Raw genomic sequence first — 12,993 nt, 5'->3', positions numbered from 1 at the left:
CCACAGCAAGAGATAATCAGAATATAGTGCAACACACACACACACACACACACACACACACACAGACACACACACACACACACACACACAATCAGTAGTATTATCCAGTCCAGCCTCTTACCTTAAAGTCATAAATTTCAATCAGCAAGAACTAGTAATTACTGAGGCAGTCAAGGGCATATCAACTCATTCCTGTCTATACAGAGCTTAGAATCTCTATAACCAGTCAAGATGCTGGATTAAGAATGTCAAGAAAGCAAGAAAAGGGAATCTGATTGTTGGGGGCCTCGAGTGCTCAGGTAAATAGCCTAGTGCGATACTGAGCAGCAAGTGGCCGCTGGTAGTAGTGATGTTCTAGGAAAGTCAGCCAAGGATAAAACAAAAATAGAATGGAGGGAAAGAGAATACATTGGAAAGGTTCTCATGATGCCCCCACTTCAGTAACTATGCCTCCTCACCCCTGTCCCAGGCCATGATTCCTGAAGAGTAGTAAAAAGAGGGGTTTAATTGGATGAGGGTCCTCTGCTATGTCACATGAATGATCATCTAGAGGAAAGGATAGTCACAGATTCCAGGGACGATCCCAAGCCAGGACAACAAGACAAGTTTCAGTGGAGGACAGGACAGGAAGGCGCTGGGGAGGAACGACACCTCAGGAGGGAGCACTGACAATGCAGATGAGGAAGGAGAAGGTTGAGTGTGGTAATGTGGCTCTATTCCTGCTGCCTGCCTAAGACAACGTTGTCTCAGCCTCACACTTACACATGCCTGGCTTCCAGAACAGATCCAGTGTTGCTACAAATCAGTAAGACCTCTCAGTATGAAAATCAGGAAAACATAGTACAAGGCCCTTCACCAAAGGTGAAGTCCAAGTGATAATGAACTTATGAAAAGTACCCAGCCTCGTCAGCAATCCAAGTAATTGAGAAATGGATACACTCACACACACTGCTGGTTGGAGTAAAGATATCCACATCCCATCGCACAGCAACCCCACTTGCAGACACGTGCCTGGAGATGCCCTTCTAGGGCACTGAGAGATGTAGTGACAACAGCCACAAACTGAAAGCAGCTCACATGGCCATCAACAGTGGGGTGCATCGAAGTACGGTGCAGCCCAACAATGGAACACTGTACAGCAAGAACGACAAACGCCACACCACTGAAGGCAACACAAGGCACCAGTATCACAAACTTGTCATCAGTTCAAAGAAACAACACACAAAGGAACATGCACGGTGACTTGGTCATACGTAGCACACATACCCCACCGCAGCAGGGCACCTCCTTTTAGAGGGCAGCCTGGCTCCACTGCAGACCGCAGGGTCTGTGTCCCATTCTCCTGGGCACCTAAGGGAGTCAGGCCTAGGGGAGCCAAGTGCTTACAAACCCTGCTTTCTACATGCACATCTCCATCCTTCTGTCCTCCTCAGACCCCTCTCGGGACAGACAACCACACCTACTCCACCTCCAGTCAGCCTGACCACAGTTCAACCCCAGGAGCCACATGTGCACAAGCATGTGAACCTGACACCTGGGCCTGATCTGCCTGTGAGAAGAACAGTTCTTCCAAGAAACAAAGAAGTCTCCTCGGACTGTTCCCGAGACACAGTGCAGTGGGGCCAGAGACTTTGTTCACACAGAGGTGCCACAGCTGCTCAGCAGATCACCTGAGTTTCCCATCCATCCCAGGGACCTGTGCCCCATGAAAGTGAGGAAGATGGCAGGACTCATGAACAAGTGAGCGAATGTGCCAGGCCGGGGCCCTAAAGATGTGAAGGTCAGGCTGTGGAAGATGATGTAGAAAGCAAGCCCTCTCCTTCTGGAAAGGCAGTGAGCTCTCACTTTGCTTCTGGCCCTAAGTCCCCTGAGGCAGGGAATGTGTCACCAGAGCAGCTTGTCACTGGGCAATCTTAATAATGCTTTCCTGCCATCATCCATCCATTCAAAGAATTTCTTACAACTCTAAGAAGGGCCACAGTTAGCAGCTGCCATCTGCACTGCTGATTTTCTCAAGACAGAGACGAGGGTCTAGACTGCAGGTGCCATTCTTACCTGGGTTACCCTAAGAGGCTCACTGCCACTCACCATACATCTAAACTCATAAGGAATTTGTAAACAAACACCATAAAGAGAACAGTATTTGTATCAGTTTTATACACTGATGCCCTGGGGTGGAGGTGAGGGTTCCCATACCCAGAGTATCTGAAAACCAGTGCCCAAGGGGATCCTGTCTATACTATAGAGTCTGAAATAGCAGGCCCTGGCCCCAGCTGTCCCAGGCATGCCCAAGATAGTCGGTTCCTGCCATGGTGTTAACGTTAACGATTCCTAAATAACACGAGCTTTGGGGCACTTTTTAAGTTATCTGGATGGATCAGAACAGGACCAATGAGTGGCTCAAGAGATGGAAGTTCTGGGCAGTGAGACACCTCTTGGACCTGCTGACCTCTGTAAGCCTCCTCCAATTAGGGATCTCCTCCTCTCCCCTCCTCTGGCCACAGCTGACCACTGCAAGGAAAGAATGAACGAAGGAACGAATGAATGAATAAATCCACACATACACTGCAGGCAGGGTCATGGCCAGCAGATATGCAGGACAGCCTGGGAAGGAACAAACTCAAGGCACTTCTGTTTGATGAGGTCCTGAAGCAGCAGGGCCTCACTAACATTCCATTATCTTCTATTTAGTAAACAAGTTTCATCTGTATTGTAAATGGGGCCTTTAAATCCGGATGTCTGGTGCAGCTGCTACTGAATTTTTGCAACAGCAGCACATCAGAAATGACAGCCCAGCACTAAAAATAGGGCCGTGTGTTTTATGGAGGCGCCAGAGAAGCCAGAAGTTGGAGCAGCTGATGAGCGGATGAGAGCGCCACCCCAGGCCTGGCGACAGAGCTGGATTCCCTTCTCTTCCTTTACAGCCAGACCTGCTATGCATTTGGTGATTAACTTCCTTTTGAGATAAAGCACCTATATGCACAGGCTGAAAGAGTGTCACACTGTCTGCTCTGGCCTAACACCGCCCACGCTGTGCACATCAAGTCCTAATGAGGTGCTCTCCTTTTCAAGTGATGTAGGTCAATAGGACCTGTGTTTCCCTTTTTTACTCCTGTGAATACTTTTGGCCTCATCACTCAAAACCCCTGAGGCTAGAGGGCACCTCAAGTTCCAGCAGCCACAGATTTAAGGACACCAGATTGAGAAACAAGCAAGACTGAAGAACAGTCAACCACATGCTGAAACAAACAAAATCAGGCAAGACTCTGCTCAGGAATTCCAACTATTCTGCTGAAAAGGCTGACCTCTGAGCTGACCACCAGACTCTAATGAGGGTCAGTGCACTCTGTGTGGCCAGAAGAAAAGAGGGGTGGGGGGAGACAGGAGGAGCGGGTGAGGCTCTGGCAGTGGGGAAATGCCTGTCTTCTGGCCAAAGAAATTCGGAGACGAAGGTGCGAAAAGACCTGGCACGAAATGGAGACTCTAAAATCAATGTGAGTGAACACATGGCACTTTTTATGACTCAAATTGGACACAATTTCTTTTACTTGCAAATTCCTTAACAAGATGGCACTTTTCTAATTAAATTCCCATGAAAGCATAGATCGTTTTTGGAAGATTCTGAATAATTGTACCTCAGCAATACTGTCCTGTCTTCAGAACAGGAGATTTGTCACAGCAGACATTCCTGTTAAGAAGACCCAGTTGACACTCAATATTACGAGCTTCCTGAAAACATCAGTTAGATCTGGTTCTTTGTAAAATGGATCATTTCCAGGAATCTTTTACATATTCAAGTTCTCTGGGCAAAGGTCTGATTTACAAACACTCAATTGTCAACTTGCCAGGAACGCAGTCATTCCACAAACAGGGCTGTTTATAACATTTTATGGCAGATCTGTCACTCAAATACACAGGCACAGGATGGCTGGCTTGAGGGTTTTAACAATGGATCATTATTCCCCTCCTCAGATGTTTCTGTCCCTAATTTAGAGACCTTGAGAGAAGGGTGACAGGTCAGTGCACACAGTGGCGGCTCCCACTTCCAGACAGCAGCCTTTTCAGACACTCCTTACACATTGCCATGCCACCCTCCGAGGCCGGAGTGGAACACGTGAGCCCAACCGTCTGCACCTGCAAAGGGGCAGTCATGCTGGCCCAGATGGCTGACAGAGGGACATGGGCAGAGTGGCTCTGCTTTGCTTATATATTTATGTTTACTGGTGCAATTTATTTCCTAATATATTGACTTTTCCTGGCTGTCACAAAAGTGAGTGGGAAAAAAAAAAAAAACCAAAGTGCCAACATTTATAATAAGCAGCAGGATTCTCATAAATGTCATCTAGTTGCAATCAAGATGGAAACCATTAGATGTGCCACAGGCAGTGATGTTTGAACCTCAGCTGGAGGCTCTCTGGACAAACCCCACCCAACTGCAAAGGAGGAGAACAAAAGTAAAGAGTGTGCATGAAATGCTGGAAAATTCTCAGCTATTTTATCTAAGAGGTCAAATGTAATCAGGAATTTTATGATTTAAAAAAAAAAATTCTTTGGGAATGGCAGCCTCTCTCCCTTGAATTCCAAAAACTGACTGGTTTAGAAGTTGTTACGGAGGAAGTTGACCCCTGCTGTGTTTGGCTTTGTTTTCTTCTGAGTATGGGCTGGGCTGGGCGGCCACCATGAGGGCCTCTGACAGGCTAGCCCCAAAGTTCTCTGCCCGAATGAATGAAAGTAGCACTAAACCCCAAACAAAAGGCAGGCAACACCCCCTTATCCACCTGCTAGGAGTAGGGCTAAGATTTATAAAAGCCAAACCCCACAGCCTTGCTCTGTTAGGCATTTGCTTCCTTTGTTCAGGGGATGGGAAGGCTTCCCTTAGACAGAAAAACAACTTCCTACAGCTATAAATTCTTCATCTCCACAGGGACCAGGCAGTTACTTAATGTAATTCTCAACAACGTAAAGAGTAAAATGAAATACAATAAAGAGTGATTACTCTTTACTCTTACTGAGATCTCTTAGAGATTACTCTTTACTCTTACTCTATTACTTACTAAAAAATATCACTGCATTGAGGGATGAACCCCTCAAAAGTCTCTAGCACTCCCAGCCCTGAACAAAGCCCCGCTGGGTGGGCTCCGTGACCTTATGAACGGGAAGCCAGCACCACCCAGATGCTCAGAGAGTCTCCCAAGTAATGGCTGGGAACACCGTCCTAGGTCTGACCCTGCCTTAGTGTTCTCCATTTGGCAGAAGTCCCCCAGGAGGGCCTCGGGGATGGAGGAAAGGATGGATGTTACCAAGCAACCGGCAACAACCGAGCATCACATGAAACGGTGACTCCCCATCATATCACGCCAGCTCCCAATGACCTACCTATGGAGGTTAAAACAAGGCAGGGGCCAAATCTAAGGAACCAGGACACTCCTGACGTGTGAGAAGTTCTGTAAAAACATGCTGTCAATCTCTGTGTGATAATTAAAGACTAATTAAAGACTAAACATGAACCTCAAATTGCCAAGGAATTCATTACAGAAATAAAATTTATAACTGCCACTAAACAGGACTTCACATGTAACCGAAAGTCATTGTTGTCCTTCGTTTCTGTAAAGTAACTGCAAACTAAGGTTCTATCACTTCAACATCCATTTCAATACTCTATCCAGACCAAATGTATAGTATAACTATGTAACATTCAATAATAATTAATACTAATTTATCACAACCCTAGCAGCATACTGCATCTGTTGAACACTTAACAACTGCCAAGCTCTGGCTAAAATACTATGGGTGAATTTTTATTTAATCTTGATAAGAATCCTTTGAATTCAGTGACTGTCCATTTTATTGAGGTGAAGGAATCGAGTCACAAGAGTTACATGATTTTCCCCGAGCCCACGGCCAATCAATATCAGTCAGGAATTAAATCCAAACAGCTGAATGAATGAACCTGGATTCATGCTCTCAATCAAAACAGGAAAATCCTAACATATTTTAATATTGTATCATGATACCTATAAAATGCTTCCTACACTGACACTTCATGGCCCTTTAAGTTCACAAATTCATTTAATATACAACTAACTTTTATGAGGTAAGTATTGCTCATCCTGGATTTATAGATGAGGAAAATAAGGCCCAGAGAAGTTAATCAACTTGCCTAAGGTCACACAGTTAGTGGGAGGCAGAGGTAGGATTTGAAGTCGGAGATCCTAACTCCTATGTTGTTGGCTCTGGGATGTTCCCCTGAAAAATATCCAACTAGGGGCACCAGGGTGGCCCAGTTGGTTAAGTGTCTGACTCTTGATTTGGGCTCAGCTCATGATCCCAGCGTTGTGGGATCAAACCCTGCACTGGGCTCTGTTCTGTGCATGGAGCCTGCTTGGGATAGATACTCTTTCCCTCTCTCTCCACCCCTCCTTGCCCCTCCCACCACACCACACACTCGTGCACGCACACTCTCTTAAAAAATATATATGTGTCCAACTAATCAAACAGACTATGAATGTTGTTTTAGATAAGAGTACCAGAAAACACTTTTCTTCTCCTGAAGAACTGTTAAGCCTTCTCCCACAGACAATAAGAATAATCTACAATGATTATGTTCCCTTCCAACTCTGGTCACATGGTATCCTAAGACCAAAACAGCTCAATCTAATGAACATTTAGGACACAGGAGCAGGAACATCTGTGCAAATCCTTGTGTCCTATTCCTGACATTATTTTTTCCCTATTCTTTTATGTATTATTTCAAATAAGTCTCCGCAAATCCTTTGAGGAATAATATGTACTATAAATAACAAATTCAATTTAGGAACAATTTCCTAAAACACGGACAACATAAATCACATTTCATACAGACTTTGTCCTAAAAAAAATCAGAACACAGCTTTTCACAGCTGTCATTTCTAAAGTGTGATGAGAATGCTCACATTTTTGATAGACCCTCTTACACACCACGTTATTTAAAGCATATGTAATGTGTGGTTCTTCCTTCTCTCCTTAAAGGGCTGAGCATGCCCGAAGGAGGACGGTTATGTGCAGGACTCCATGCAAGGGGTCAGGGTTAAAGAGGGCATTTCCACAGATACACTCTATGCAAGTTCACATTCAGCCCAGAAGGATGGAAGGAAGGAAGGATCCAAACACTTCAATAAGAATTCGAAAGAAACAATTATGGTTTTTCTGAGGAAGTGCAGATGAACCACACATAGTTCTTCCAGGAGTGACTGAAATAACAAGCAACGGTGTTTGTAGGTAAAGGTACTCTAAGCTACTTATATGTAGAGGAGTACAAGTTTTTAATGCCGAAGGCATCTGTTGTCTTTTAAGGAACAGTAGGGAATTACTCACAAGAAGGATGGACTCTATGCACAGCAAAAGCACCATGAACAGAGTTCCAGTAGGTAAGTGGCCAGGTTACCGGTTCATTTGCAGCGAGATGCACTCTGTGGGTTTTCAACTTGCCCCACTTCTTGCCCCCACCCCACGCCAACCAGTCCTGCAGGGCAGGCACACACAAGTCAGCTGATCTCTGCTGTCTTGTCAGCAGAGAGGAATGGCTCTCCATAGCACACCTACGCTGGGGCAGTGAAGTGGGGATGGGCGGTGCAAACCCCAGGGGTCTGCCAGAACAGTAAAAAGACAGGGTGCAGACAAACCCAAACCCCTTAGTTCTTACCCCCAAATCCGTCTCTACTTGAGGGTGACCCTCACGCCCATCTCCGTCCTTGCAGAGCCTGGGTTAGCCCCTCCTCCCTACATTCCCCCACTTTGTTCTTCCCCTTACAGGGTCCTAGGTTACCCCAGCCCTTCTGCACCCCTTCCCCTTCCCTTCCAGGTCCTGAGCTACCCCCTCTCCCATATCCTCCAGGATCCTGTATTACCATCCTCATCCTGAGTTATCCCCTCCCTCACATCCTCTAGGGTCCTGGATTACCCCTCTGTCATGTTTTGAGGTCAAAGACAATCAAGAACTACTTTTGTTTGGATTGGCAAAACCTGGATTTCTACTCATCTTAGATACTTTCTTAAACACCAGTAGAAGAAGGGATGCCTTGACAAGGATTTTCCAACAACAGCACTGGTGAGATACAGAGAATCTCCAAAAATTGAATATCCTAGGTATACAATAATAAGTCACTTTGCTTTCCTCAGCAGGATACGTTTAGCAAATTCCTTAACATAAAAGTTCTCCACATGCCCCAAAAAGCAATGGACAAATGCTTTTTCTTCCAGTCTCTCGTCTGAAAATCTGCTCTGAGATGCCCATACATCTCAGAATGTAGTCTGAATGCCAAAGTCAATACTTACTGGAGTAAGTATTAAATTTGCTTTAAATTGTTACCATGTGATAGCCCTCCTCTCTCTAAAAAAGCAAAGTAAAATCTGACCAAAGGGTCATTTTTCAACCAACAATAAGTCATCCTGTTTCCTGGGGTGCATGCACCATATTCTGTGGCAGCCTTGAGTGTGATAGGCTCAGCCGTCCATGGCCTGGGTCCACCTGCAATTCAGAGCTGAAGGACACCCCACCTCCGGGAGGGTGGGCAGAACCACAGAGTGGGAAATTAAAGCAGTTCCATGGAGACAAGAGGGCAACATCAAAGATGCAATACGACTCATTACCTCGGCTGCACGGTCCAGTAAGGAAATTAGTGTGAGCACCACCCTCCCCCAAGATGGGCCTGGAAACGCTGCACCCCAGCTGACAGGGCCAGGCCTCAGATTCAAGGTCCAGAGGCAGCAAGGTCCTACCCAGAATTCTGTCCAGAATTAAGAAAATAGTGAACTTTGATTAATACACATGCAGAACTAAGCTGCCCCCACCTGCTAGGAAAAGGGAGGGCCATGGAGCTGAATAATCTATTTAATTTACAGTGAAGTAGATTCTGCTCTTCTTAGAGAGGAAACTAAGGGGTTTTAAATAACTTTGACATTAAAAAAACCATGGTATTTACAATGACTAAACTTCTTTAGGAAGTACTAACTAGCCAACTAAAGTATTTTGCCAACTGCAATAGCATGAGCAACATAAAAGACACTTTAGAGGAGGTATTTCAGCCAGACTTCTCACTCCCCCTGACAGAGCATCACCCCCTTGCAGAAATTAGGGCAGGGGAGCCCTGGGAGCAGTCAGCCCATGGGCATGACAGCATCCTGTCTGGGCATGAAGCCCAGGGCCCCAGGCCTGCTGACAGACCAGCCAGCGAGCAATAAGAAGGACTTCCCAGGGAACAACAGTATGAGCACACAGCACATCCAGGGTGAGCAGTCAGGCTGGCAGTGCAGGGAGGGGGACATTAAGCATGGGCTGGCACAGGCCACTCTGTGCTATCAGCCATGCCCACACCACGTCTGGTTGTTAACAGCTATGTCCCCAAAGGTGCAATCCAGCACCCAACTACACCCTCAGCACACCTGCGGCACCAGTGACTCAGACAAGAGTTTCTAAGCCAGCCTGGAATCCCACAGGACACGGTCTGTGCTATGACAGACACAAGGAAACCAGAAGATTAGCGCCTTATGAGCCACCAGGCTCCTTACCCCTCCCCACCCCAACAACAAAATTTCTCCCAAATTATTCTGCAAGGTTAATGTTACTTGCCCGAAAACTGTATGTTTTTAAGAATTTTTTTTAACTTTTTTTTTTTTGAGAAAGAGACAGAGAGAAAGAGAGAGAGACAGACAGAGTGTGAGTGGGGGAGGGGCAGAGAGAATCCAAAGTAGGCTCCAGGCTCTGGCTGTTGGCACATAGCCTGACGCGGGGCTTGAACCCACAAACCATAGCATCATGACCTAAGCCAAAGTTAGATGCTTAATGGACTGAGCCGCTCAGGCACCCCTGGTTTTGTTTTCTTTAAACCCACTTGTTCACTCAGCCAACACCCATGTGACAAGCACCCAAAAGGCCAGTATCTAGTGGCCACCAGGTTTTGAGGCACAGAGTACATTTCCAACATCACAAGAGGTTCGGTTAGACAATACTAGATTAAATAGTTGCTGTTCACACAGGTAAGCACAAGAGACAGGAAAATTTCTGCTCTCCTAAAGCCTACCGTTTGGGAAAACCCACCTCTGACCAAATCAACATCAATAATCAAATTCATAAATGGTCAACTGTAAAGTGACCCAAAACAGTCACGGGTGGGGAAGGCCCTGCTTACAAGACAGGCACATCTGCACGTAAAATGGCAAATGCTAACATAGAAGAGCCTCTATCTCCCTATAAAGAATAAGAAATTCCGACCAGAAACACAGACAGTAGGCTCACAGACTTGAGAGTTGCCTGCAGCTTGGAAACACAGTTCCTCTGACAATTTGCAACAGCATGAGGTCACCAGTTAGGCATCTCTGATCATTTCAGTTTGGGCTAATCCACAACAAATATGGATATGGAAACAGTAACTTAGGCTGGGACTTCGTGGGAGCGATTACTTGTCATGGCTGAGGAATGCCTGAAACAGAGATAACACAAGCATCTGATGGGTTCTTGTCATCTTCCAGGCCGCCCTGGAAGCAGGGCCCTGAGATGGCCTGGCCACGCCTGGGAATGTCATGGAGCAAAGGGGCTCCGCAGCCTGGAGGGCAGAGCTGTGGGTGGCCGCACGCGTCAGCAGCCCCCTCCTCGGTGGCTTGGTGCTTTCTGACAAGTCCCACCACTTCTTCCACCAGAGGGGAAGTGCTAAGAAGCTACCAGACTACACAGCAGGTTTTCCAAGGGCTGGACCCTATAAATAGCAACCAGACAGGAAAAGCAAATCGCCCCAGATGCTGGTGAAAGGGGGACCTACATAAGTTAAGCTCTCTATTCTCTAAAACCAGTAGAGATATCCTTTTTAAGTTTTCTAAAAACTGCGGTTTACTACAATAAACCTCCAAATTAAATATTGTTATTATTTTAGATGAGCATCTTTAAAATCTGTTATACTTTCTTGTCTCTTAAAACTCAAGATAGAAACCATGGGCACCTGGGTGTCTTGTCCCGTTAAGTGTCAGACTTTGGCTCAGGTCATGACCTCACGGTTTGTGGGTTCAAGCCCCACCTCGGGCTCCCTGCTGTTAGTGTGGAGACAGCTTTGGATCCTCTGTCTCCCTCTTTCTGCCCCCCCCCCACTCTCTCGCTCTCAAAAATAAAGATTAAAAATAATAATAATGCTAAGATAGGAACCATCCTCTTCTGTGACATTTGAGGACTGTAGGTCATCAGCAGGGAGATGCTCAGGGTACAGAAGGCATAGGACTGTCCCTACTCCCACCAACCCCACAGGGACTGGCCTGAGTGACCAGGGGTCTCTATGGGTCTGTTGTTTCCTGTGTTCCCTCCTCTCTGGCTGTCAGCTGTCATCACCTGTCACCGATGACATGCAACTTCTAATCAGCAAAAGGCATAAAAATGACATTTTTGCAATATAAAGGAGATACACAGGGAGCACAAGGGTCTCTCCTGGCAGAAAAGTGGGGAAGGATTTTGTGCACAGATTTAGCCCTCCCACTTCTAGAACTGGCTGTGAGAGAAGGACAGGTAGCTGCCATCTGCAAACAGGGGGGTGTCAGTGCACAGAAATAGAATGGGAAGGGGAGCCAAAAACAGACCAAGGAGACCCTCCCTGGTTACCCCATCAGCTGGTATTTTAAAGCCAAGCTGTTCATAACTAAATGTATACTCAACAGACCTGTATAAGCTTCTACAAGGGTTCAAAGAGAAATACTGAACCACTTTATTCATACGATGCTTCCAGTTTTTCTGTCATCTTCCCACACCCCTGACAGGCTCACTCACAGGATCCTGCCCCCGGGCTGTGGCTGGAGACAGACAAGCTTCACGCTTGGTGCTTTAGACACAGAGCACCACTGACCACACCCAGGAATGAGGACCAAACAAAACCAGGAAGCAAAATAACTGCTTTTACTTCCAAGGGTCCCAGCAAAGAGAAACAGTGCACACAGTGGGGCAGTCCACACAGTCTGGGGACCTGCCTGGTTGCTGCTTGGTAAGAGCAAGGAACAGGAGCAGACCCACACACGCATGCTATCATTACCAGGGCCTTCTGTTCCAGAAGGCATTCGGGGTCAGGTACTGTAGACACTTCGTGGCCAATCCCAAACACAGACCACCCAATCTGGATACGTGCAGATGTGCCCTCATCTAAAATATCCTCTGCGAGATTCCAAAGTATTCTTTTGACAAGCACAGACCTGGAATTGGGAGGACCTGGGGTACAAGACATTAATGGTCATTTTTTTTTTTTTTAATTTTTTTTTTTTCCAACGTTTTTATTTATTTTTGGGACAGAGAGAGACAGAGCATGAACGGGGGAGGGGCAGAGAGAGAGGGAGACACAGAATCGGAAACAGGCTCCAGGCTCTGAGCCATCAGCCCAGAGCCCGACGCGGGGCTCGAACTCCCGGACCACGAGATCGTGACCTGGCTGAAGTCGGACGCTTAACCGACTGCGCCACCCAGGCGCCCCATTAATGGTCATTTTTGAAGGAACACAGGAGAAAGATCCCAAGGAGAAAAATGGAGCAAAGGCAAGACTGGTTTTATTGACACACAGTCTACACACAGTCACAGGGTCCCCCTGAGCCTGAGAAACAGTGCTTAGCTTTTTCTTTGGTTTAAATTTAGTTTTAAAAAGTCTCTCAAACTTTTGGCTGATGAAATTTCCCCTAATGCCCAAGGAAGAGTGTGAGCTGCTTCTCAGGCTGCAGAGTGATCTGAGCGCTGGGCACCAGCCTTTGGAAGACACTGGCTGAAACATTACTCATCTTCTCATCAAGGCTGATGGGAGAGCTGTAGTTTCTCTTAGGGGTCTCCCCTCAGAGTCCCACGGGGGAGAGCAGAGTGGGAAGAATACTGAAATTCAGGACTGGTCATCAGAGACAAAACAATGCTCACACAGCACCCTCAAAGGCAGCCCTTCTCAGGAAAAAAAAAAAAAGTCAACGTTAAAGATCACAGATTCCGTTTCTCCTAAGTGAGTGCCACGG

General features: G+C 46.5%; 1 protein-coding gene across 4 annotated transcripts in view; it reads right to left on the bottom strand.

Annotated features, from left to right (window-relative positions):
- TANC1 (tetratricopeptide repeat, ankyrin repeat and coiled-coil containing 1) overlaps positions 1 to 12,993 on the bottom strand; it is a 240,624-nt gene that overhangs the window by 14,361 nt on the left and 213,270 nt on the right. The window lies entirely within an intron of this gene.

Source organism: Lynx canadensis, chromosome C1 (genome assembly GCF_007474595.2).
Source record: "Lynx canadensis isolate LIC74 chromosome C1, mLynCan4.pri.v2, whole genome shotgun sequence".
Taxonomy (NCBI): Eukaryota; Metazoa; Chordata; class Mammalia; order Carnivora; family Felidae; genus Lynx; species Lynx canadensis.
Note: the sequence above shows the minus strand (reverse complement) of the source record. Positions and strands in the feature narration are given on the sequence as shown.